Source organism: Hippopotamus amphibius, chromosome 2 (genome assembly GCF_030028045.1).
Source record: "Hippopotamus amphibius kiboko isolate mHipAmp2 chromosome 2, mHipAmp2.hap2, whole genome shotgun sequence".
Taxonomy (NCBI): Eukaryota; Metazoa; Chordata; class Mammalia; order Artiodactyla; family Hippopotamidae; genus Hippopotamus; species Hippopotamus amphibius.
The window spans coordinates 220,956,217-220,981,705 of record NC_080187.1 but is presented as its reverse complement, the minus strand read 5'-3'; the positions used below and the strand labels follow the sequence as shown (position 1 = coordinate 220,981,705).

The 25,489-nt window shown below is 60.2% G+C and overlaps 9 non-coding genes across 9 annotated transcripts; all 9 read right to left on the bottom strand.

The window, feature by feature from the left end:
• Positions 1-764: 764 nt before the first annotated feature.
• Positions 765-857, bottom strand: LOC130847128 (small nucleolar RNA SNORD116). The gene has a single exon (XR_009051921.1). It is a non-coding gene; the product is annotated as a small nucleolar RNA SNORD116 (small nucleolar RNA).
• Positions 858-3,570: 2,713 nt separating this feature from the next.
• LOC130847127 (small nucleolar RNA SNORD116) lies at positions 3,571-3,663 on the bottom strand. The gene has a single exon (XR_009051919.1). It is a non-coding gene; the product is annotated as a small nucleolar RNA SNORD116 (small nucleolar RNA).
• A 2,712-nt stretch (positions 3,664-6,375) lies between these two features.
• LOC130847126 (small nucleolar RNA SNORD116) lies at positions 6,376-6,468 on the bottom strand. Its single transcript, XR_009051918.1, has one exon. It is a non-coding gene; the product is annotated as a small nucleolar RNA SNORD116 (small nucleolar RNA).
• A 2,713-nt stretch (positions 6,469-9,181) lies between these two features.
• On the bottom strand, positions 9,182-9,274 carry LOC130847125 (small nucleolar RNA SNORD116). Its single transcript, XR_009051917.1, has one exon. It is a non-coding gene; the product is annotated as a small nucleolar RNA SNORD116 (small nucleolar RNA).
• Positions 9,275-11,987: 2,713 nt separating this feature from the next.
• LOC130847205 (small nucleolar RNA SNORD116) lies at positions 11,988-12,080 on the bottom strand. The gene has a single exon (XR_009051996.1). It is a non-coding gene; the product is annotated as a small nucleolar RNA SNORD116 (small nucleolar RNA).
• A 2,713-nt stretch (positions 12,081-14,793) lies between these two features.
• Positions 14,794-14,886, bottom strand: LOC130847204 (small nucleolar RNA SNORD116). Its single transcript, XR_009051995.1, has one exon. It is a non-coding gene; the product is annotated as a small nucleolar RNA SNORD116 (small nucleolar RNA).
• A 2,713-nt stretch (positions 14,887-17,599) lies between these two features.
• On the bottom strand, positions 17,600-17,692 carry LOC130847124 (small nucleolar RNA SNORD116). Its single transcript, XR_009051916.1, has one exon. It is a non-coding gene; the product is annotated as a small nucleolar RNA SNORD116 (small nucleolar RNA).
• A 2,713-nt stretch (positions 17,693-20,405) lies between these two features.
• Positions 20,406-20,498, bottom strand: LOC130847203 (small nucleolar RNA SNORD116). Its single transcript, XR_009051994.1, has one exon. It is a non-coding gene; the product is annotated as a small nucleolar RNA SNORD116 (small nucleolar RNA).
• Positions 20,499-23,211: 2,713 nt separating this feature from the next.
• LOC130847123 (small nucleolar RNA SNORD116) lies at positions 23,212-23,304 on the bottom strand. Its single transcript, XR_009051915.1, has one exon. It is a non-coding gene; the product is annotated as a small nucleolar RNA SNORD116 (small nucleolar RNA).
• Positions 23,305-25,489: the final 2,185 nt, after the last annotated feature.

Genomic DNA, 25,489 nt, shown 5'->3' with positions numbered 1-25,489 from the left:
CCACAGGCAGCCCTTCAGGGACTAGAGATCTCCTTGAGAAGCCGAGGACAGCGCCTGCAGCACCATGATGACAGCCCGTCCAAGAAGTCACACTGCCCCGGGCCTCGCCATGCCCATACCGTCCTGTCTAGGCCATAGGCCATCTCACAGGATTCAATGTAGCACTCAGTCCTCGGCACAGTCCACAGTATCCCGATCGGCGCCACCACTGTGCCAGCAGTTGCAGTCGAGGACCTGCCAAGGGAACCACCGAGGCCTAATTCCTCAACCCCTCCCACCGCCACCTAACAATCCCGCCTCCCGGTCCCCACCGCCCTGACCCCGATCCCACCCCGTCTGCCACTCAAGAACCTCACCGAGCCAAGTGAGGAAGCGACAGGTGCCTGGCCTCGGGCTCAACTCAGAAACCACCCAAGCTTCCTCTCTTTGGCTTTGAAAAGCACCCTGCTCCCACAAGGGCCCCATCCAATATGGGAACCCGGCAAAAACACACCTCTCCAAGCCTCGAGCTCACTGGGTCTAGGCCAGCACATGCTCCGACTCATACCACCAGCAGGCAGCCTGGCGGCCTCGCCATCCCTCACTGCACCGTCACCAAGCACCTCGCAGTCGTGGATGAGCCAGCCAATGCGTGGACACGGGCCGACCCTCAGCCGCGAGCCTCTCCAATACTGCCGCCCTGTGTGCTGTTTGCATGCGTGTCCACAAGGGGAAGCTGGCCCTCACCCCTGACTATCCCCTAACCCCAGGGGAGGCAACGTGCTGGACCTCAGGTTCGATGAGGAGACGGTAGTGAGTGCTCACTCATTTTGTTCAGATTTTCCAAGGAATGCATATGAGGGGGTCATCATCGATCCGAGCACGTGCTGGGACGCCGCAAGAACCCAACAGCACAGGCTGGGCGGCTGCGAGGAGGAGCCAGTGACCTCGACATCATCCAACAGCATGGAGAATCCACAGCCCCCAGGCCACTCAGCAAGAGAAACAGCCCATCCACTCTGGAGCTCCTCGGCGGGTCCGAGGAACCCCTGGTATGCAATGAATGACACGTGTTGGGCCAGGGGAATGCGTACCATCCGTAGTGATCCCTGGCCAAGCTCAGCACCCTGGGCCCGTCGCACTTCTTCCGGGATTTCCTCGCACATCCAGTCTTCACACCACGCCAAGAAGGTCTGCCCATCTCAGCCGACGGCCAGCCGTGCCTGGCGACTGCACCTGAGAAGTGGGCAGCAATCACAGGCATGCTTTAGAACGCCACCCAGGTACTCAGAGAACAAGACCCAGGCCAACGGTACCCTGGGGGTGGGTAACGTTACCCTGCACCTGCTTCCCAAGGACCTTTGTCCCTTGGAGAAGACTCAATGCGGGCATGACAGACAACTCTTCAAAGGTACGCACGTACCAGTGCTTGTGTGCGTCAGGAGGTAAGTGAGTGGGCACCGGAGTGTGTTAGTCTCTGCGCAAAAGGGCGTCTAAGCGGCTTTCTGCGTGGGGCCCTGTAGGTGTGCCTGGGTCTCTGATTGTCTGTGTGCCCCTCTGCAAAGTCCTTGAACAGGCGAAGGCATGCCTGGAACACAGGGCCCTTGCCTCGGGATCCCCCACAGAATGGCAGAACACCCCTGCCACCTTCAAGAGCCCTCAGGCACACCCTGAACTTGAAGGGCTGCTGCAACCAGCACCGGGCTCCCGATCTCCAACAACCTTGCCTTCTGACCAGAGCACATAGACTCGATGGGGGCCGGCCTCTCACCCATGGGAGTGATGGCCCCAGAGTCGTGGAGACCCCGCCAGCTCCTAGCACACCTGATGTGCCCTTGACAGCCAGAGCCCATGCCACTGGGGACAACGGTACCTCGCACATGAAGGCCTTTGTCTCCGCCCTGCACATGGCTACAGGGAAGATGCAGCCTGCCTTCTTCTCAAAGGCACTAAAGGACTTCAAGGCCAGGTGCCTCTTCCAGCCAACTAAGCCAAATTCCTATCCAGAGACGCGTGGGAAAGCTGACTATGGGAAGTGGTGGTCTTCAGACACCATGACCGGGAGTCGAACTCCTCGGACACCAGCCTACAGTCCCGGCCAGGTCCAGGCAGCTCCACGGCCCACCGGATCTACAGCCCTGACCCCCGAAGAAACGCTCAAACGCTCCAGCCCTTGTGCAAAGTTCCCATCTCCTGCCCGCAGGGCGACTCACTCAGACAGCAAACCTCAGACGCGATGCCCACACAGGGCACACTGAGCACCAGGGAAGACAGTCAGCAACCATGGCGGTGGCGACGAAGTCCACCGCATGCCAGGTGACCGCACGCCTCTTCTCCTACATAGCAACACCACCAAGGACCTCACAGAGATACAAGGTGCCAACCAAGAGGACGAGACACACACTTCAAACAGAAGCCCACTGCCGCACAAGCAGACCAGGAACCCTGCCCAGGGAGCAAGTGGCTGTCCACGGCAACACACCTGGCACCACAACCACTGCCCCATTTCAGCCACACCTCCGAGCTTCCTCCCGTAAACTGAGGGCCCTGCAAAAGGCCTCGGGGCCACCAAGGACGGCCATGTCGTGCCCTCCGGGAGATACACTTTCGCCTTGCCAACTCCCTGACCAGGGGCCAAAGGGAAGCTTCGCAGATTTCACCTTTCCTTAAGCTGGCCGGCCCCACTACTGAGCACGTAGATCTCTTCGAGGCGCCTGGAAGACATTCTTTGGTGTCATTCCTCTGGCATGGGGCCCCCAGGCCTACACCAAAGGCACCAGCGCAGCGCGTCCACAGGGACCGCCAAAGCCCTCTTCTCCGTAGCCAGCCACAGGCAGCCCTTCAGGGACTAGAGATCTCCTTGAGAAGCCGAGGACAGCGCCTGCAGCACCATGATGACAGCCCGTCCAAGAAGTCACACTGCCCCGGGCCTCGCCATGCCCATACCGTCCTGTCTAGGCCATAGGCCATCTCACAGGATTCAATGTAGCACTCAGTCCTCGGCACAGTCCACAGTATCCCGATCGGCGCCACCACTGTGCCAGCAGTTGCAGTCGAGGACCTGCCAAGGGAACCACCGAGGCCTAATTCCTCAACCCCTCCCACCGCCACCTAACAATCCCGCCTCCCGGTCCCCACCGCCCTGACCCCGATCCCACCCCGTCTGCCACTCAAGAACCTCACCGAGCCAAGTGAGCAAGCGACAGGTGCCTGGCCTCCGGCTCAACTCAGAAACCACCCAAGCTTCCTCTCTTTGGCTTTGAAAAGCACCCTGCTCCCACAAGGGCCCCATCCAATATGGGAACCCGGCAAAAACACACCTCTCCAAGCCTCGAGCTCACTGGGTCTAGGCCAGCACATGCTCCGACTCATACCACCAGCAGGCAGCCTGGCGGCCTCGCCATCCCTCACTGCACCGTCACCAAGCACCTCGCAGTCGTGGATGAGCCAGCCAATGCGTGGACACGGGCCGACCCTCAGCCGCGAGCCTCTCCAATACTGCCGCCCTGTGTGCTGTTTGCATGCGTGTCCACAAGGGGAAGCTGGCCCTCACCCCTGACTATCCCCTAACCCCAGGGGAGGCAACGTGCTGGACCTCAGGTTCGATGAGGAGACGGTAGTGAGTGCTCACTCATTTTGTTCAGATTTTCCAAGGAATGCATATGAGGGGGTCATCATCGATCCGAGCACGTGCTGGGACGCCGCAAGAACCCAACAGCACAGGCTGGGCGGCTGCGAGGAGGAGCCAGTGACCTCGACATCATCCAACAGCATGGAGAATCCACAGCCCCCAGGCCACTCAGCAAGAGAAACAGTCCTCCACTCTGGAGCTCCTCGGCGGGTCCGAGGAACCCCTGGTATGCAATGAATGACACGTGTTGGGCCAGGGGAATGCGTACCATCCGTAGTGATCCCTGGCCAAGCTCAGCACCCTGGGCCCGTCGCACTTCTTCCGGGATTTCCTCGCACATCCAGTCTTCACACCACGCCAAGAAGGTCTGCCCATCTCAGCCGACGGCCAGCCGTGCCTGGCGACTGCACCTGAGAAGTGGGCAGCAATCACAGGCATGCTTTAGAACGCCACCCAGGTACTCAGAGAACAAGACCCAGGCCAACGGTACCCTGGGGGTGGGTAACGTTACCCTGCACCTGCTTCCCAAGGACCTTTGTCCCTTGGAGAAGACTCAATGCGGGCATGACAGACAACTCTTCAAAGGTACGCACGTACCAGTGCTTGTGTGCGTCAGGAGGTAAGTGAGTGGGCACCGGAGTGTGTTAGTCTCTGCGCAAAAGGGCGTCTAAGCGGCTTTCTGCGTGGGGCCCTGTAGGTGTGCCTGGGTCTCTGATTGTCTGTGTGCCCCTCTGCAAAGTCCTTGAACAGGCGAAGGCATGCCTGGAACACAGGGCCCTTGCCTCGGGATCCCCCACAGAATGGCAGAACACCCCTGCCACCTTCAAGAGCCCTCAGGCACACCCTGAACTTGAAGGGCTGCTGCAACCAGCACCGGGCTCCCGATCTCCAACAACCTTGCCTTCTGACCAGAGCACATAGACTCGATGGGGGCCGGCCTCTCACCCATGGGAGTGATGGCCCCAGAGTCGTGGAGACCCCGCCAGCTCCTAGCACACCTGATGTGCCCTTGACAGCCAGAGCCCATGCCACTGGGGACAACGGTACCTCGCACATGAAGGCCTTTGTCTCCGCCCTACACATGGCTACAGGGAAGATGCAGCCTGCCTTCTTCTCAAAGGCACTAAAGGACTTCAAGGCCAGGTGCCTCTTCCAGCCAACTAAGCCAAATTCCTATCCAGAGACGCGTGGGAAAGCTGACTATGGGAAGTGGTGGTCTTCAGACACCATGACCGGGAGTCGAACTCCTCGGACACCAGCCTACAGTCCCGGCCAGGTCCAGGCAGCTCCACGGCCCACCGGGTCTACAGCCCTGACCCCCGAAGAAACGCTCAAACGCTCCAGCCCTTGTGCAAAGTTCCCATCTCCTGCCCGCAGGGCGACTCACTCCGACAGCAAACCTCAGACGCGATGCCCACACGGGGCACACTGAGCACCAGGGAAGACAGTCAGCAACCATGGCGGTGGCGACGAAGTCCACCGCATGCCAGGTGACCGCACGCCTCTTCTCCTACATAGCAACACCACCAAGGACCTCACAGAGATACAAGGTGCCAACCAAGAGGACGAGACACACACTTCAAACAGAAGCCCACTGCCGCGCAAGCAGACCAGGAACCCTGCGCAGGGAGCAAGTGGCTGTCCACGGCAACACACCTGGCACCACAACCACTGCCCCATCTCAGCCACACCTCCGGGCTTCCTCCCGTAAACTGAGGGCCCTGCAAAAGGCCTCGGGGCCACCAAGGACGGCCATGTCGTGCCCTCCGGGAGATACACTTTCGCCTTGCCAACTCCCTGACCAGGGGCCAAAGGGAAGCTTCGCAGATTTCACCTTTCCTTAAGCTGGCCGGCCCCACTACTGAGCACGTAGATCTCTTCGAGGCGCCTGGAAGACATTCTTTGGTGTCATTCCTCTGGCATGGGGCCCCCAGGCCTACACCAAAGGCACCAGCGCAGCGCGTCCACAGGGACCGCCAAAGCCCTCTTCTCCGTAGCCAGCCACAGGCAGCCCTTCAGGGACTAGAGATCTCCTTGAGAACCCGAGGGCAGCGCCTGCAGAACCATGATGACAGCCCGTCCAAGAAGTCACACTGCCCCGGGCCTCACCATGCCCATACCGTCCTGTCTAGGCCATCAGCCATCTCACAGGATTCAATGTAGCACTCAGTCCTCGGCACAGTCCACAGTATCCCGATCGGCGCCACCACTGTGCCAGCAGTTGCAGTCGAGGACCTGCCAAGGGAACCACCGAGGCCTAATTCCTCAACCCCTCCCACCGCCACCTAACAATCCCGCCTCCCGGTCCCCACCGCCCTGACCCCGATCCCACCCCGTCTGCCACTCAAGAACCTCACCGAGCCAAGTGAGGAAGCGACAGGTGCCTGGCCTCGGGCTCAACTCAGAAACCACCCAAGCTTCCTCTCTTTGGCTTTGAAAAGCACCCTGCTCCCACAAGGGCCCCATCCAATATGGGAACCCGGCAAAAACACACCTCTCCAAGCCTCGAGCTCACTGGGTCTAGGCCAGCACATGCTCCGACTCATACCACCAGCAGGCAGCCTGGCGGCCTCGCCATCCCTCACTGCACCGTCACCAAGCACCTCGCAGTCGTGGATGAGCCAGCCAATGCGTGGACACGGGCCGACCCTCAGCCGCGAGCCTCTCCAATACTGCCGCCCTGTGTGCTGTTTGCATGCGTGTCCACAAGGGGAAGCTGGCCCTCACCCCTGACTATCCCCTAACCCCAGGGGAGGCAACGTGCTGGACCTCAGGTTCGATGAGGAGACGGTAGTGAGTGCTCACTCATTTTGTTCAGATTTTCCAAGGAATGCATATGAGGGGGTCATCATCGATCCGAGCACGTGCTGGGACGCCGCAAGAACCCAACAGCACAGGCTGGGCGGCTGCGAGGAGGAGCCAGTGACCTCGACATCATCCAACAGCATGGAGAATCCACAGCCCCCAGGCCACTCAGCAAGAGAAACAGCCCATCCACTCTGGAGCTCCTCGGCGGGTCCGAGGAACCCCTGGTATGCAATGAATGACACGTGTTGGGCCAGGGGAATGCGTACCATCCGTAGTGATCCCTGGCCAAGCTCAGCACCCTGGGCCCGTCGCACTTCTTCCGGGATTTCCTCGCACATCCAGTCTTCACACCACGCCAAGAAGGTCTGCCCATCTCAGCCGACGGCCAGCCGTGCCTGGCGACTGCACCTGAGAAGTGGGCAGCAATCACAGGCATGCTTTAGAACGCCACCCAGGTACTCAGAGAACAAGACCCAGGCCAACGGTACCCTGGGGGTGGGTAACGTTACCCTGCACCTGCTTCCCAAGGACCTTTGTCCCTTGGAGAAGACTCAATGCGGGCATGACAGACAACTCTTCAAAGGTACGCACGTACCAGTGCTTGTGTGCGTCAGGAGGTAAGTGAGTGGGCACCGGAGTGTGTTAGTCTCTGCGCAAAAGGGCGTCTAAGCGGCTTTCTGCGTGGGGCCCTGTAGGTGTGCCTGGGTCTCTGATTGTCTGTGTGCCCCTCTGCAAAGTCCTTGAACAGGCGAAGGCATGCCTGGAACACAGGGCCCTTGCCTCGGGATCCCCCACAGAATGGCAGAACACCCCTGCCACCTTCAAGAGCCCTCAGGCACACCCTGAACTTGAAGGGCTGCTGCAACCAGCACCGGGCTCCCGATCTCCAACAACCTTGCCTTCTGACCAGAGCACATAGACTCGATGGGGGCCGGCCTCTCACCCATGGGAGTGATGGCCCCAGAGTCGTGGAGACCCCGCCAGCTCCTAGCACACCTGATGTGCCCTTGACAGCCAGAGCCCATGCCACTGGGGACAACGGTACCTCGCACATGAAGGCCTTTGTCTCCGCCCTACACATGGCTACAGGGAAGATGCAGCCTGCCTTCTTCTCAAAGGCACTAAAGGACTTCAAGGCCAGGTGCCTCTTCCAGCCAACTAAGCCAAATTCCTATCCAGAGACGCGTGGGAAAGCTGACTATGGGAAGTGGTGGTCTTCAGACACCATGACCGGGAGTCGAACTCCTCGGACACCAGCCTACAGTCCCGGCCAGGTCCAGGCAGCTCCACGGCCCACCGGATCTACAGCCCTGACCCCCGAAGAAACGCTCAAACGCTCCAGCCCTTGTGCAAAGTTCCCATCTCCTGCCCGCAGGGCGACTCACTCAGACAGCAAACCTCAGACGCGATGCCCACACGGGGCACACTGAGCACCAGGGAAGACAGTCAGCAACCATGGCGGTGGCGACGAAGTCCACCGCATGCCAGGTGACCGCACGCCTCTTCTCCTACATAGCAACACCCCCAAGGACCTCACAGAGATACAAGGTGCCAACCAAGAGGACGAGACACACACTTCAAACAGAAGCCCACTGCCGCGCAAGCAGACCAGGAACCCTGCCCAGGGAGCAAGTGGCTGTCCACGGCAACACACCTGGCACCACAACCACTGCCCCATCTCAGCCACACCTCCGGGCTTCCTCCCGTAAACTGAGGGCCCTGCAAAAGGCCTCGGGGCCACCAAGGACGGCCATGTCGTGCCCTCCGGGAGATACACTTTCGCCTTGCCAACTCCCTGACCAGGGGCCAAAGGGAAGCTTCGCAGATTTCACCTTTCCTTAAGCTGGCCGGCCCCACTACTGAGCACGTAGATCTCTTCGAGGCACCTGGAAGACATTCTTTGGTGTCATTCCTCTGGCATGGGGCCCCCAGGCCTACACCAAAGGCACCAGCGCAGCGCGTCCACAGGGACCGCCAAAGCCCTCTTCTCCGTAGCCAGCCACAGGCAGCCCTTCAGGGACTAGAGATCTCCTTGAGAAGCCGAGGACAGCGCCTGCAGCACCATGATGACAGCCCGTCCAAGAAGTCACACTGCCCCGGGCCTCGCCATGCCCATACCGTCCTGTCTAGGCCATAGGCCATCTCACAGGATTCAATGTAGCACTCAGTCCTCGGCACAGTCCACAGTATCCCGATCGGCGCCACCACTGTGCCAGCAGTTGCAGTCGAGGACCTGCCAAGGGAACCACCGAGGCCTAATTCCTCAACCCCTCCCACCGCCACCTAACAATCCCGCCTCCCGGTCCCCACCGCCCTGACCCCGATCCCACCCCGTCTGCCACTCAAGAACCTCACCGAGCCAAGTGAGCAAGCGACAGGTGCCTGGCCTCCGGCTCAACTCAGAAACCACCCAAGCTTCCTCTCTTTGGCTTTGAAAAGCACCCTGCTCCCACAAGGGCCCCATCCAATATGGGAACCCGGCAAAAACACACCTCTCCAAGCCTCGAGCTCACTGGGTCTAGGCCAGCACATGCTCCGACTCATACCACCAGCAGGCAGCCTGGCGGCCTCGCCATCCCTCACTGCACCGTCACCAAGCACCTCGCAGTCGTGGATGAGCCAGCCAATGCGTGGACACGGGCCGACCCTCAGCCGCGAGCCTCTCCAATACTGCCGCCCTGTGTGCTGTTTGCATGCGTGTCCACAAGGGGAAGCTGGCCCTCACCCCTGACTATCCCCTAACCCCAGGGGAGGCAACGTGCTGGACCTCAGGTTCGATGAGGAGACGGTAGTGAGTGCTCACTCATTTTGTTCAGATTTTCCAAGGAATGCATATGAGGGGGTCATCATCGATCCGAGCACGTGCTGGGACGCCGCAAGAACCCAACAGCACAGGCTGGGCGGCTGCGAGGAGGAGCCAGTGACCTCGACATCATCCAACAGCATGGAGAATCCACAGCCCCCAGGCCACTCAGCAAGAGAAACAGCCCATCCACTCTGGAGCTCCTCGGCGGGTCCGAGGAACCCCTGGTATGCAATGAATGACACGTGTTGGGCCAGGGGAATGCGTACCATCCGTAGTGATCCCTGGCCAAGCTCAGCACCCTGGGCCCGTCGCACTTCTTCCGGGATTTCCTCGCACATCCAGTCTTCACACCACGCCAAGAAGGTCTGCCCATCTCAGCCGACGGCCAGCCGTGCCTGGCGACTGCACCTGAGAAGTGGGCAGCAATCACAGGCATGCTTTAGAACGCCACCCAGGTACTCAGAGAACAAGACCCAGGCCAACGGTACCCTGGGGGTGGGTAACGTTACCCTGCACCTGCTTCCCAAGGACCTTTGTCCCTTGGAGAAGACTCAATGCGGGCATGACAGACAACTCTTCAAAGGTACGCACGTACCACTGCTTGTGTGCGTCAGGAGGTAAGTGAGTGGGCACCGGAGTGTGTTAGTCTCTGCGCAAAAGGGCGTCTAAGCGGCTTTCTGCGTGGGGCCCTGTAGGTGTGCCTGGGTCTCTGATTGTCTGTGTGCCCCTCTGCAAAGTCCTTGAACAGGCGAAGGCATGCCTGGAACACAGGGCCCTTGCCTCGGGATCCCCCACAGAATGGCAGAACACCCCTGCCACCTTCAAGAGCCCTCAGGCACACCCTGAACTTGAAGGGCTGCTGCAACCAGCACCGGGCTCCCGATCTCCAACAACCTTGCCTTCTGACCAGAGCACATAGACTCGATGGGGGCCGGCCTCTCACCCATGGGAGTGATGGCCCCAGAGTCGTGGAGACCCCGCCAGCTCCTAGCACACCTGATGTGCCCTTGACAGCCAGAGCCCATGCCACTGGGGACAACGGTACCTCGCACATGAAGGCCTTTGTCTCCGCCCTACACATGGCTACAGGGAAGATGCAGCCTGCCTTCTTCTCAAAGGCACTAAAGGACTTCAAGGCCAGGTGCCTCTTCCAGCCAACTAAGCCAAATTCCTATCCAGAGACGCGTGGGAAAGCTGACTATGGGAAGTGGTGGTCTTCAGACACCATGACCGGGAGTCGAACTCCTCGGACACCAGCCTACAGTCCCGGCCAGGTCCAGGCAGCTCCACGGCCCACCGGGTCTACAGCCCTGACCCCCGAAGAAACGCTCAAACGCTCCAGCCCTTGTGCAAAGTTCCCATCTCCTGCCCGCAGGGCGACTCACTCCGACAGCAAACCTCAGACGCGATGCCCACACGGGGCACACTGAGCACCAGGGAAGACAGTCAGCAACCATGGCGGTGGCGACGAAGTCCACCGCATGCCAGGTGACCGCACGCCTCTTCTCCTACATAGCAACACCACCAAGGACCTCACAGAGATACAAGGTGCCAACCAAGAGGACGAGACACACACTTCAAACAGAAGCCCACTGCCGCGCAAGCAGACCAGGAACCCTGCGCAGGGAGCAAGTGGCTGTCCACGGCAACACACCTGGCACCACAACCACTGCCCCATCTCAGCCACACCTCCGGGCTTCCTCCCGTAAACTGAGGGCCCTGCAAAAGGCCTCGGGGCCACCAAGGACGGCCATGTCGTGCCCTCCGGGAGATACACTTTCGCCTTGCCAACTCCCTGACCAGGGGCCAAAGGGAAGCTTCGCAGATTTCACCTTTCCTTAAGCTGGCCGGCCCCACTACTGAGCACGTAGATCTCTTCGAGGCGCCTGGAAGACATTCTTTGGTGTCATTCCTCTGGCATGGGGCCCCCAGGCCTACACCAAAGGCACCAGCGCAGCGCGTCCACAGGGACCGCCAAAGCCCTCTTCTCCGTAGCCAGCCACAGGCAGCCCTTCAGGGACTAGAGATCTCCTTGAGAAGCCGAGGACAGCGCCTGCAGAACCATGATGACAGCCCGTCCAAGAAGTCACACTGCCCCGGGCCTCGCCATGCCCATACCGTCCTGTCTAGGCCATAGGCCATCTCACAGGATTCAATGTAGCACTCAGTCCTCGGCACAGTCCACAGTATCCCGATCGGCGCCACCACTGTGCCAGCAGTTGCAGTCGAGGACCTGCCAAGGGAACCACCGAGGCCTAATTCCTCAACCCCTCCCACCGCCACCTAACAATCCCGCCTCCCGGTCCCCACTGCCCGGACCCCGATCCCACCCCGTCTGCCACTCAAGAACCTCACCGAGCCAAGTGAGGAAGCGACAGGTGCCTGGCCTCGGGCTCAACTCAGAAACCACCCAAGCTTCCTCTCTTTGGCTTTGAAAAGCACCCTGCTCCCACAAGGGCCCCATCCAATATGGGAACCCGGCAAAAACACACCTCTCCAAGCCTCGAGCTCACTGGGTCTAGGCCAGCACATGCTCCGACTCATACCACCAGCAGGCAGCCTGGCGGCCTCGCCATCCCTCACTGCACCGTCACCAAGCACCTCGTAGTCGTGGATGAGCCAGCCAATGCGTGGACACGGGCCGACCCTCAGCCGCGAGCCTCTCCAATACTGCCGCCCTGTGTGCTGTTTGCATGCGTGTCCACAAGGGGAAGCTGGCCCTCACCCCTGACTATCCCCTAACCCCAGGGGAGGCAACGTGCTGGACCTCAGGTTCGATGAGGAGACGGTAGTGAGTGCTCACTCATTTTGTTCAGATTTTCCAAGGAATGCATACGAGGGGGTCATCATCGATCCGAGCACGTGCTGGGACGCCGCAAGAACCCAACAGCACAGGCTGGGCGGCTGCGAGGAGGAGCCAGTGACCTCGACATCATCCAACAGCATGGAGAATCCACAGCCCCCAGGCCACTCAGCAAGAGAAACAGTCCATCCACTCTGGAGCTCCTCGGCGGGTCCGAGGAACCCCTGGTATGCAATGAATGACACGTGTTGGGCCAGGGGAATGCGTACCATCCGTAGTGATCCCTGGCCAAGCTCAGCACCCTGGGCCCGTCGCACTTCTTCCGGGATTTCCTCGCACATCCAGTCTTCACACCACGCCAAGAAGGTCTGCCCATCTCAGCCGACGGCCAGCCGTGCCTGGCGACTGCACCTGAGAAGTGGGCAGCAATCACAGGCATGCTTTAGAACGCCACCCAGGTACTCAGAGAACAAGACCCAGGCCAACGGTACCCTGGGGGTGGGTAACGTTACCCTGCACCTGCTTCCCAAGGACCTTTGTCCCTTGGAGAAGACTCAATGCGGGCATGACAGACAACTCTTCAAAGGTACGCACGTACCAGTGCTTGTGTGCGTCAGGAGGTAAGTGAGTGGGCACCGGAGTGTGTTAGTCTCTGCGCAAAAGGGCGTCTAAGCGGCTTTCTGCGTGGGGCCCTGTAGGTGTGCCTGGGTCTCTGATTGTCTGTGTGCCCCTCTGCAAAGTCCTTGAACAGGCGAAGGCATGCCTGGAACACAGGGCCCTTGCCTCGGGATCCCCCACAGAATGGCAGAACACCCCTGCCACCTTCAAGAGCCCTCAGGCACACCCTGAACTTGAAGGGCTGCTGCAACCAGCACCGGGCTCCCGATCTCCAACAACCTTGCCTTCTGACCAGAGCACATAGACTCGATGGGGGCCGGCCTCTCACCCATGGGAGTGATGGCCCCAGAGTCGTGGAGACCCCGCCAGCTCCTAGCACACCTGATGTGCCCTTGACAGCCAGAGCCCATGCCACTGGGGACAACGGTACCTCGCACATGAAGGCCTTTGTCTCCGCCCTACACATGGCTACAGGGAAGATGCAGCCTGCCTTCTTCTCAAAGGCACTAAAGGACTTCAAGGCCAGGTGCCTCTTCCAGCCAACTAAGCCAAATTCCTATCCAGAGACGCGTGGGAAAGCTGACTATGGGAAGTGGTGGTCTTCAGACACCATGACCGGGAGTCGAACTCCTCGGACACCAGCCTACAGTCCCGGCCAGGTCCAGGCAGCTCCACGGCCCACCGGGTCTACAGCCCTGACCCCCGAAGAAACGCTCAAACGCTCCAGCCCTTGTGCAAAGTTCCCATCTCCTGCCCGCAGGGCGACTCACTCCGACAGCAAACCTCAGACGCGATGCCCACACGGGGCACACTGAGCACCAGGGAAGACAGTCAGCAACCATGGCGGTGGCGACGAAGTCCACCGCATGCCAGGTGACCGCACGCCTCTTCTCCTACATAGCAACACCCCCAAGGACCTCACAGAGATACAAGGTGCCAACCAAGAGGACGAGACACACACTTCAAACAGAAGCCCACTGCCGCGCAAGCAGACCAGGAACCCTGCGCAGGGAGCAAGTGGCTGTCCACGGCAACACACCTGGCACCACAACCACTGCCCCATCTCAGCCACACCTCCGGGCTTCCTCCCGTAAACTGAGGGCCCTGCAAAAGGCCTCGGGGCCACCAAGGACGGCCATGTCATGCCCTCCGGGAGATACACTTTCGCCTTGCCAACTCCCTGACCAGGGGCCAAAGGGAAGCTTCGCAGATTTCACCTTTCCTTAAGCTGGCCGGCCCCACTACTGAGCACGTAGATCTCTTCGAGGCGCCTGGAAGACATTCTTTGGTGTCATTCCTCTGGCATGGGGCCCCCAGGCCTACACCAAAGGCACCAGCGCAGCGCGTCCACAGGGACCGCCAAAGCCCTCTTCTCCGTAGCCAGCCACAGGCAGCCCTTCAGGGACTAGAGATCTCCTTGAGAAGCCGAGGACAGCGCCTGCAGAACCATGATGACAGCCCGTCCAAGAAGTCACACTGCCCCGGGCCTCGCCATGCCCATACCGTCCTGTCTAGGCCATCGGCCATCTCACAGGATTCAATGTAGCACTCAGTCCTCGGCACAGTCCACAGTATCCCGATCGGCGCCACCACTGTGCCAGCAGTTGCAGTCGAGGACCTGCCAAGGGAACCACCGAGGCCTAATTCCTCAACCCCTCCCACCGCCACCTAACAATCCCGCCTCCCGGTCCCCACTGCCCGGACCCCGATCCCACCCCGTCTGCCACTCAAGAACCTCACCGAGCCAAGTGAGGAAGCGACAGGTGCCTGGCCTCGGGCTCAACTCAGAAACCACCCAAGCTTCCTCTCTTTGGCTTTGAAAAGCACCCTGCTCCCACAAGGGCCCCATCCAATATGGGAACCCGGCAAAAACACACCTCTCCAAGCCTCGAGCTCACTGGGTCTAGGCCAGCACATGCTCCGACTCATACCACCAGCAGGCAGCCTGGCGGCCTCGCCATCCCTCACTGAACCGTCACCAAGCACCTCGTAGTCGTGGATGAGCCAGCCAATGCGTGGACACGGGCCGACCCTCAGCCGCGAGCCTCTCCAATACTGCCGCCCTGTGTGCTGTTTGCATGCGTGTCCACAAGGGGAAGCTGGCCCTCACCCCTGACTATCCCCTAACCCCAGGGGAGGCAACGTGCTGGACCTCAGGTTCGATGAGGAGACGGTAGTGAGTGCTCACTCATTTTGTTCAGATTTTCCAAGGAATGCATACGAGGGGGTCATCATCGATCCGAGCACGTGCTGGGACGCCGCAAGAACCCAACAGCACAGGCTGGGCGGCTGCGAGGAGGAGCCAGTGACCTCGACATCATCCAACAGCATGGAGAATCCACAGCCCCCAGGCCACTCAGCAAGAGAAACAGTCCATCCACTCTGGAGCTCCTCGGCGGGTCCGAGGAACCCCTGGTATGCAATGAATGACACGTGTTGGGCCAGGGGAATGCGTACCATCCGTAGTGATCCCTGGCCAAGCTCAGCACCCTGGGCCCGTCGCACTTCTTCCGGGATTTCCTCGCACATCCAGTCTTCACACCACGCCAAGAAGGTCTGCCCATCTCAGCCGACGGCCAGCCGTGCCTGGCGACTGCACCTGAGAAGTGGGCAGCAATCACAGGCATGCTTTAGAACGCCACCCAGGTACTCAGAGAACAAGACCCAGGCCAACGGTACCCTGGGGGTGGGTAACGTTACCCTGCACCTGCTTCCCAAGGACCTTTGTCCCTTGGAGAAGACTCAATGCGGGCATGACAGACAACTCTTCAAAGGTACGCACGTACCAGTGCTTGTGTGCGTCAGGAGGTAAGTGAGTGGGCACCGGAGTGTGTTAGTCTCTGCGCAAAAGGGCGTCTAAGCGGCTTTCTGCGTGGGGCCCTGTAGGTGTGCCTGGGTCTCTGATTGTCTGTGTGCCCCTCTGCAAAGTCCTTGAACAGGCGAAGGCATGCCTGGAACACAGGGCCCTTGCCTCGGGATCCCCCACAGAATGGCAGAACACCCCTGCCACCTTCAAGAGCCCTCAGGCACACCCTGAACTTGAAGGGCTGCTGCAACCAGCACCGGGCTCCCGATCTCCAACAACCTTGCCTTCTGACCAGAGCACATAGACTCGATGGGGGCCGGCCTCTCACCCATGGGAGTGATGGCCCCAGAGTCGTGGAGACCCCGCCAGCTCCTAGCACACCTGATGTGCCCTTGACAGCCAGAGCCCATGCCACTGGGGACAACGGTACCTCGCACATGAAGGCCTTTGTCTCCGCCCTACACATGGCTACAGGGAAGATGCAGCCTGCCTTCTTCTCAAAGGCACTAAAGGACTTCAAGGCCAGGTGCCTCTTCCAGCCAACTAAGCCAAATTCCTATCCAGAGACGCGTGGGAAAGCTGACTATGGGAAGTGGTGGTCTTCAGACACCATGACCGGGAGTCGAACTCCTCGGACACCAGCCTACAGTCCCGGCCAGGTCCAGGCAGCTCCACGGCCCACCGGATCTACAGCCCTGACCCCCGAAGAAACGCTCAAACGCTCCAGCCCTTGTGCAAAGTTCCCATCTCCTGCCCGCAGGGCGACTCACTCCGACAGCAAACCTCAGACGCGATGCCCACACGGGGCACACTGAGCACCAGGGAAGACAGTCAGCAACCATGGCGGTGGCGACGAAGTCCACCGCATGCCAGGTGACCGCACGCCTCTTCTCCTACATAGCAACACCCCCAAGGACCTCACAGAGATACAAGGTGCCAACCAAGAGGACGAGACACACACTTCAAACAGAAGCCCACTGCCGCGCAAGCAGACCAGGAACCCTGCCCAGGGAGCAAGTGGCTGTCCACGGCAACACACCTGGCACCACAACCACTGCCCCATCTCAGCCACACCTCCGGGCTTCCTCCCGTAAACTGAGGGCCCTGCAAAAGGCCTCGGGGCCACCAAGGACGGCCATGTCGTGCCCTCCGGGAGATACACTTTCGCCTTGCCAACTCCCTGACCAGGGGCCAAAGGGAAGCTTCGCAGATTTCACCTTTCCTTAAGCTGGCCGGCCCCACTACTGAGCACGTAGATCTCTTCGAGGCACCTGGAAGACATTCTTTGGTGTCATTCCTCTGGCATGGGGCCCCCAGGCCTACACCAAAGGCACCAGCGCAGCGCGTCCACAGGGACCGCCAAAGCCCTCTTCTCCGTAGCCAGCCACAGGCAGCCCTTCAGGGACTAGAGATCTCCTTGAGAAGCCGAGGACAGCGCCTGCAGCACCATGATGACAGCCCGTCCAAGAAGTCACACTGCCCCGGGCCTCGCCATGCCCATACCGTCCTGTCTAGGCCATAGGCCATCTCACAGGATTCAATGTAGCACTCAGTCCTCGGCACAGTCCACAGTATCCCGATCGGCGCCACCACTGTGCCAGCAGTTGCAGTCGAGGACCTGCCAAGGGAACCACCGAGGCCTAATTCCTCAACCCCTCCCACCGCCACCTAACAATCCCGCCTCCCGGTCCCCACCGCCCTGACCCCGATCCCACCCCGTCTGCCACTCAAGAACCTCACCGAGCCAAGTGAGCAAGCGACAGGTGCCTGGCCTCCGGCTCAACTCAGAAACCACCCAAGCTTCCTCTCTTTGGCTTTGAAAAGCACCCTGCTCCCACAAGGGCCCCATCCAATATGGGAACCCGGCAAAAACACACCTCTCCAAGCCTCGAGCTCACTGGGTCTAGGCCAGCACATGCTCCGACTCATACCACCAGCAGGCAGCCTGGCGGCCTCGCCATCCCTCACTGCACCGTCACCAAGCACCTCGCAGTCGTGGATGAGCCAGCCAATGCGTGGACACGGGCCGACCCTCAGCCGCGAGCCTCTCCAATACTGCCGCCCTGTGTGCTGTTTGCATGCGTGTCCACAAGGGGAAGCTGGCCCTCACCCCTGACTATCCCCTAACCCCAGGGGAGGCAACGTGCTGGACCTCAGGTTCGATGAGGAGACGGTAGTGAGTGCTCACTCATTTTGTTCAGATTTTCCAAGGAATGCATATGAGGGGGTCATCATCGATCCGAGCACGTGCTGGGACGCCGCAAGAACCCAACAGCACAGGCTGGGCGGCTGCGAGGAGGAGCCAGTGACCTCGACATCATCCAACAGCATGGAGAATCCACAGCCCCCAGGCCACTCAGCAAGAGAAACAGTCCATCCACTCTGGAGCTCCTCGGCGGGTCCGAGGAACCCCTGGTATGCAATGAATGACACGTGTTGGGCCAGGGGAATGCGTACCATCCGTAGTGATCCCTGGCCAAGCTCAGCACCCTGGGCCCGTCGCACTTCTTCCGGGATTTCCTCGCACATCCAGTCTTCACACCACGCCAAGAAGGTCTGCCCATCTCAGCCGACGGCCAGCCGTGCCTGGCGACTGCACCTGAGAAGTGGGCAGCAATCACAGGCATGCTTTAGAACGCCACCCAGGTACTCAGAGAACAAGACCCAGGCCAACGGTACCCTGGGGGTGGGTAACGTTACCCTGCACCTGCTTCCCAAGGACCTTTGTCCCTTGGAGAAGACTCAATGCGGGCATGACAGACAACTCTTCAAAGGTACGCACGTACCACTGCTTGTGTGCGTCAGGAGGTAAGTGAGTGGGCACCGGAGTGTGTTAGTCTCTGCGCAAAAGGGCGTCTAAGCGGCTTTCTGCGTGGGGCCCTGTAGGTGTGCCTGGGTCTCTGATTGTCTGTGTGCCCCTCTGCAAAGTCCTTGAACAGGCGAAGGCATGCCTGGAACACAGGGCCCTTGCCTCGGGATCCCCCACAGAATGGCAGAACACCCCTGCCACCTTCAAGAGCCCTCAGGCACACCCTGAACTTGAAGGGCTGCTGCAACCAGCACCGGGCTCCCGATCTCCAACAACCTTGCCTTCTGACCAGAGCACATAGACTCGATGGGGGCCGGCCTCTCACCCATGGGAGTGATGGCCCCAGAGTCGTGGAGACCCCGCCAGCTCCTAGCACACCTGATGTGCCCTTGACAGCCAGAGCCCATGCCACTGGGGACAACGGTACCTCGCACATGAAGGCCTTTGTCTCCGCCCTACACATGGCTACAGGGAAGATGCAGCCTGCCTTCTTCTCAAAGGCACTAAAGGACTTCAAGGCCAGGTGCCTCTTCCAGCCAACTAAGCCAAATTCCTATCCAGAGACGCGTGGGAAAGCTGACTATGGGAAGTGGTGGTCTTCAGACACCATGACCGGGAGTCGAACTCCTCGGACACCAGCCTACAGTCCCGGCCAGGTCCAGGCAGCTCCACGGCCCACCGGGTCTACAGCCCTGACCCCCGAAGAAACGCTCAAACGCTCCAGCCCTTGTGCAAAGTTCCCATCTCCTGCCCGCAGGGCGACTCACTCCGACAGCAAACCTCAGACGCGATGCCCACACGGGGCACACTGAGCACCAGGGAAGACAGTCAGCAACCATGGCGGTGGCGACGAAGTCCACCGCATGCCAGGTGACCGCACGCCTCTTCTCCTACATAGCAACACCACCAAGGACCTCACAGAGATACAAGGTGCCAACCAAGAGGACGAGACACACACTTCAAACAGAAGCCCACTGCCGCGCAAGCAGACCAGGAACCCTGCGCAGGGAGCAAGTGGCTGTCCACGGCAACACACCTGGCACCACAACCACTGCCCCATCTCAGCCACACCTCCGGGCTTCCTCCCGTAAACTGAGGGCCCTGCAAAAGGCCTCGGGGCCACCAAGGACGGCCATGTCGTGCCCTCCGGGAGATACACTTTCGCCTTGCCAACTCCCTGACCAGGGGCCAAAGGGAAGCTTCGCAGATTTCACCTTTCCTTAAGCTGGCCGGCCCCACTACTGAGCACGTAGATCTCTTCGAGGCGCCTGGAAGACATTCTTTGGTGTCATTCCTCTGGCATGGGGCCCCCAGGCCTACACCAAAGGCACCAGCGCAGTGCGTCCACAGGGACCGCCAAAGCCCTCTTCTCCGTAGCCAGCCACAGGCAGCCCTTCAGGGACTAGAGATCTCCTTGAGAAGCCGAGGACAGCGCCTGCAGAACCATGATGACAGCCCGTCCAAGAAGTCACACTGCCCCGGGCCTCGCCATGCCCATACCGTCCTGTCTAGGCCATAGGCCATCTCACAGGATTCAATGTAGCACTCAGTCCTCGGCACAGTCCACAGTATCCCGATCGGCGCCACCACTGTGCCAGCAGTTGCAGTCGAGGACCTGCCAAGGGAACCACCGAGGCCTAATTCCTCAACCCCTCCCACCGCCACCTAACAATCCCGCCTCCCGGTCCCCACTGCCCGGACCCCGATCCCACCCCGTCTGCCACTCAAGAACCTCACCGAGCCAAGTGAGGAAGCGACAGGTGCCTGGCCTCGGGCTCAACTCAGAAACCACCCAAGCTTCCTCTCTTTGGCTTTGAAAAGCACCCTGCTCCCACAAGGGCCCCATCCAATATGGGAACCCGGCAAAAACACACCTCTCCAAGCCTCGAGCTCACTGGGTCTAGGCCAGCACATGCTCCGACTCATACCACCAGCAGGCAGCCTGGCGGCCTCGCCATCCCTCACTGCACCGTCACCAAGCACCTCGTAGTCGTGGATGAGCCAGCCAATGCGTGGACACGGGCCGACCCTCAGCCGCGAGCCTCTCCAATACTGCCGCCCTGTGTGCTGTTTGCATGCGTGTCCACAAGGGGAAGCTGGCCCTCACCCCTGACTATCCCCTAACCCCAGGGGAGGCAACGTGCTGGACCTCAGGTTCGATGAGGAGACGGTAGTGAGTGCTCACTCATTTTGTTCAGATTTTCCAAGGAATGCATACGAGGGGGTCATCATCGATCCGAGCACGTGCTGGGACGCCGCAAGAACCCAACAGCACAGGCTGGGCGGCTGCGAGGAGGAGCCAGTGACCTCGACATCATCCAACAGCATGGAGAATCCACAGCCCCCAGGCCACTCAGCAAGAGAAACAGTCCATCCACTCTGGAGCTCCTCGGCGGGTCCGAGGAACCCCTGGTATGCAATGAATGACACGTGTTGGGCCAGGGGAATGCGTACCATCCGTAGTGATCCCTGGCCAAGCTCAGCACCCTGGGCCCGTCGCACTTCTTCCGGGATTTCCTCGCACATCCAGTCTTCACACCACGCCAAGAAGGTCTGCCCATCTCAGCCGACGGCCAGCCGTGCCTGGCGACTGCACCTGAGAAGTGGGCAGCAATCACAGGCATGCTTTAGAACGCCACCCAGGTACTCAGAGAACAAGACCCAGGCCAACGGTACCCTGGGGGTGGGTAACGTTACCCTGCACCTGCTTCCCAAGGACCTTTGTCCCTTGGAGAAGACTCAATGCGGGCATGACAGACAACTCTTCAAAGGTACGCACGTACCAGTGCTTGTGTGCGTCAGGAGGTAAGTGAGTGGGCACCGGAGTGTGTTAGTCTCTGCGCAAAAGGGCGTCTAAGCGGCTTTCTGCGTGGGGCCCTGTAGGTGTGCCTGGGTCTCTGATTGTCTGTGTGCCCCTCTGCAAAGTCCTTGAACAGGCGAAGGCATGCCTGGAACACAGGGCCCTTGCCTCGGGATCCCCCACAGAATGGCAGAACACCCCTGCCACCTTCAAGAGCCCTCAGGCACACCCTGAACTTGAAGGGCTGCTGCAACCAGCACCGGGCTCCCGATCTCCAACAACCTTGCCTTCTGACCAGAGCACATAGACTCGATGGGGGCCGGCCTCTCACCCATGGGAGTGATGGCCCCAGAGTCGTGGAGACCCCGCCAGCTCCTAGCACACCTGATGTGCCCTTGACAGCCAGAGCCCATGCCACTGGGGACAACGGTACCTCGCACATGAAGGCCTTTGTCTCCGCCCTACACATGGCTACAGGGAAGATGCAGCCTGCCTTCTTCTCAAAGGCACTAAAGGACTTCAAGGCCAGGTGCCTCTTCCAGCCAACTAAGCCAAATTCCTATCCAGAGACGCGTGGGAAAGCTGACTATGGGAAGTGGTGGTCTTCAGACACCATGACCGGGAGTCGAACTCCTCGGACACCAGCCTACAGTCCCGGCCAGGTCCAGGCAGCTCCACGGCCCACCGGATCTACAGCCCTGACCCCCGAAGAAACGCTCAAACGCTCCAGCCCTTGTGCAAAGTTCCCATCTCCTGCCCGCAGGGCGACTCACTCCGACAGCAAACCTCAGACGCGATGCCCACACGGGGCACACTGAGCACCAGGGAAGACAGTCAGCAACCATGGCGGTGGCGACGAAGTCCACCGCATGCCAGGTGACCGCACGCCTCTTCTCCTACATAGCAACACCCCCAAGGACCTCACAGAGATACAAGGTGCCAACCAAGAGGACGAGACACACACTTCAAACAGAAGCCCACTGCCGCGCAAGCAGACCAGGAACCCTGCGCAGGGAGCAAGTGGCTGTCCACGGCAACACACCTGGCACCACAACCACTGCCCCATCTCAGCCACACCTCCGGGCTTCCTCCCGTAAACTGAGGGCCCTGCAAAAGGCCTCGGGGCCACCAAGGACGGCCATGTCGTGCCCTCCGGGAGATACACTTTCGCCTTGCCAACTCCCTGACCAGGGGCCAAAGGGAAGCTTCGCAGATTTCACCTTTCCTTAAGCTGGCCGGCCCCACTACTGAGCACGTAGATCTCTTCGAGGCGCCTGGAAGACATTCTTTGGTGTCATTCCTCTGGCATGGGGCCCCCAGGCCTACACCAAAGGCACCAGCGCAGCGCGTCCACAGGGACCGCCAAAGCCCTCTTCTCCGTAGCCAGCCACAGGCAGCCCTTCAGGGACTAGAGATCTCCTTGAGAAGCCGAGGACAGCGCCTGCAGCACCATGATGACAGCCCGTCCAAGAAGTCACACTGCCCCGGGCCTCGCCATGCCCATACCGTCCTGTCTAGGCCATAGGCCATCTCACAGGATTCAATGTAGCACTCAGTCCTCGGCACAGTCCACAGTATCCCGATCGGCGCCACCACTGTGCCAGCAGTTGCAGTCGAGGACCTGCCAAGGGAACCACCGAGGCCTAATTCCTCAACCCCTCCCACCGCCACCTAACAATCCCGCCTCCCGGTCCCCACCGCCCTGACCCCGATCCCACCCCGTCTGCCACTCAAGAACCTCACCGAGCCAAGTGAGCAAGCGACAGGTGCCTGGCCTCCGGCTCAACTCAGAAACCACCCAAGCTTCCTCTCTTTGGCTTTGAAAAGCACCCTGCTCCCACAAGGGCCCCATCCAATATGGGAACCCGGCAAAAACACACCTCTCCAAGCCTCGAGCTCACTGGGTCTAGGCCAGCACATGCTCCGACTCATACCACCAGCAGGCAGCCTGGCGGCCTCGCCATCCCTCACTGCACCGTCACCAAGCACCTCGCAGTCGTGGATGAGCCAGCCAATGCGTGGACACGGGCCGACCCTCAGCCGCGAGCCTCTCCAATACTGCCGCCCTGTGTGCTGTTTGCATGCGTGTCCACAAGGGGAAGCTGGCCCTCACCCCTGACTATCCCCTAACCCCAGGGGAGGCAACGTGCTGGACCTCAGGTTCGATGAGGAGACGGTAGTGAGTGCTCACTCATTTTGTTCAGATTTTCCAAGGAATGCATATGAGGGGGTCATCATCGATCCGAGCACGTGCTGGGACGCCGCAAGAACCCAACAGCACAGGCTGGGCGGCTGCGAGGAGGAGCCAGTGACCTCGACATCATCCAACAGCATGGAGAATCCACAGCCCCCAGGCCACTCAGCAAGAGAAACAGCCCATCCACTCTGGAGCTCCTCGGCGGGTCCGAGGAACCCCTGGTATGCAATGAATGACACGTGTTGGGCCAGGGGAATGCGTACCATCCGTAGTGATCCCTGGCCAAGCTCAGCACCCTGGGCCCGTCGCACTTCTTCCGGGATTTCCTCGCACATCCAGTCTTCACACCACGCCAAGAAGGTCTGCCCATCTCAGCCGACGGCCAGCCGTGCCTGGCGACTGCACCTGAGAAGTGGGCAGCAATCACAGGCATGCTTTAGAACGCCACCCAGGTACTCAGAGAACAAGACCCAGGCCAACGGTACCCTGGGGGTGGGTAACGTTACCCTGCACCTGCTTCCCAAGGACCTTTGTCCCTTGGAGAAGACTCAATGCGGGCATGACAGACAACTCTTCAAAGGTACACACGTACCAGTGCTTGTGTGCGTCAGGAGGTAAGTGAGTGGGCACCGGAGTGTGTTAGTCTCTGCGCAAAAGGGCGTCAAAGCGGCTTTCTGCGTGGGGCCCTGTAGGTGTGCCTGGGTCTCTGATTGTCTGTGTGCCCCTCTGCAAAGTCCTTGAACAGGCGAAGGCATGCCTGGAACACAGGGCCCTTGCCTCGGGATCCCCCACAGAATGGCAGAACACCCCTGCCACCTTCAAGAGCCCTCAGGCACACCCTGAACTTGAAGGGCTGCTGCAACCAGCACCGGGCTCCCGATCTCCAACAACCTTGCCTTCTGACCAGAGCACATAGACTCGATGGGGGCCGGCCTCTCACCCATGGGAGTGATGGCCCCAGAGTCGTGGAGACCCCGCCAGCTCCTAGCACACCTGATGTGCCCTTGACAGCCAGAGCCCATGCCACTGGGGACAACGGTACCTCGCACATGAAGGCCTTTGTCTCCGCCCTACACACGGCTACAGGGAAGATGCAGCCTGCCTTCTTCTCAAAGGCACTAAAGGACTTCAAGGCCAGGTGCCTCTTCCAGCCAACTAAGCCAAATTCCTATCCAGAGACGCGTGGGAAAGCTGACTATGGGAAGTGGTGGTCTTCAGACACCATGACCGGGAGTCGAACTCCTCGGACACCAGCCTACAGTCCCGGCCAGGTCCAGGCAGCTCCACGGCCCACCGCATCTACAGCCCTGACCCCCGAAGAAACGCTCAAACGCTCCAGCCCTTGTGCAAAGTTCCCATCTCCTGCCCGCAGGGCGACTCACTCCGACAGCAAACCTCAGACGCGATGCCCACACGGGGCACACTGAGCACCAGGGAAGACAGTCAGCAACCATGGCGGTGGCGACGAAGTCCACCGCATGCCAGGTGACCGCACGCCTCTTCTCCTACATAGCAACACCACCAAGGACCTCACAGAGATACAAGGTGCCAACCAAGAGGACGAGACACACACTTCAAACAGAAGCCCACTGCCGCGCAAGCAGACCAGGAACCCTGCCCAGGGAGCAAGTGGCTGTCCACGGCAACACACCTGGCACCACAACCACTGCCCCATCTCAGCCACACCTCCGGGCTTCCTCCCGTAAACTGAGGGCCCTGCAAAAGGCCTCGGGGCCACCAAGGACGGCCATGTCGTGCCCTCCGGGAGATACACTTTCGCCTTGCCAACTCCCTGACCAGGGGCCAAAGGGAAGCTTCGCAGATTTCACCTTTCCTTAAGCTGGCCGGCCCCACTACTGAGCACGTAGATCTCTTCGAGGCGCCTGTAAGACATTCTTTGGTGTCATTCCTCTGGCATGGGGCCCCCACGGCTACACCAAAGGCACCAGCGCAGCGCGTCCACAGGGACCGCCAAAGCCCTCTTCTCCGTAGCCAGCCACAGGCAGCCCTTCAGGGACTAGAGATCTCCTTGAGAAGCCGAGGACAGCGCCTGCAGCACCATGATGACAGCCCGTCCAAGAAGTCACACTGCCCCGGGCCTCGCCGTGCCCATACCTTCCTGTCTAGGCCATGGGCCGTCTCACAGGATTCAATGTAGCACTCAGTCCTCGGCACAGTCCACAGTATCCCGATCGGCGCCACCACTGTGCCAGCAGTTGCAGTCGAGGACCT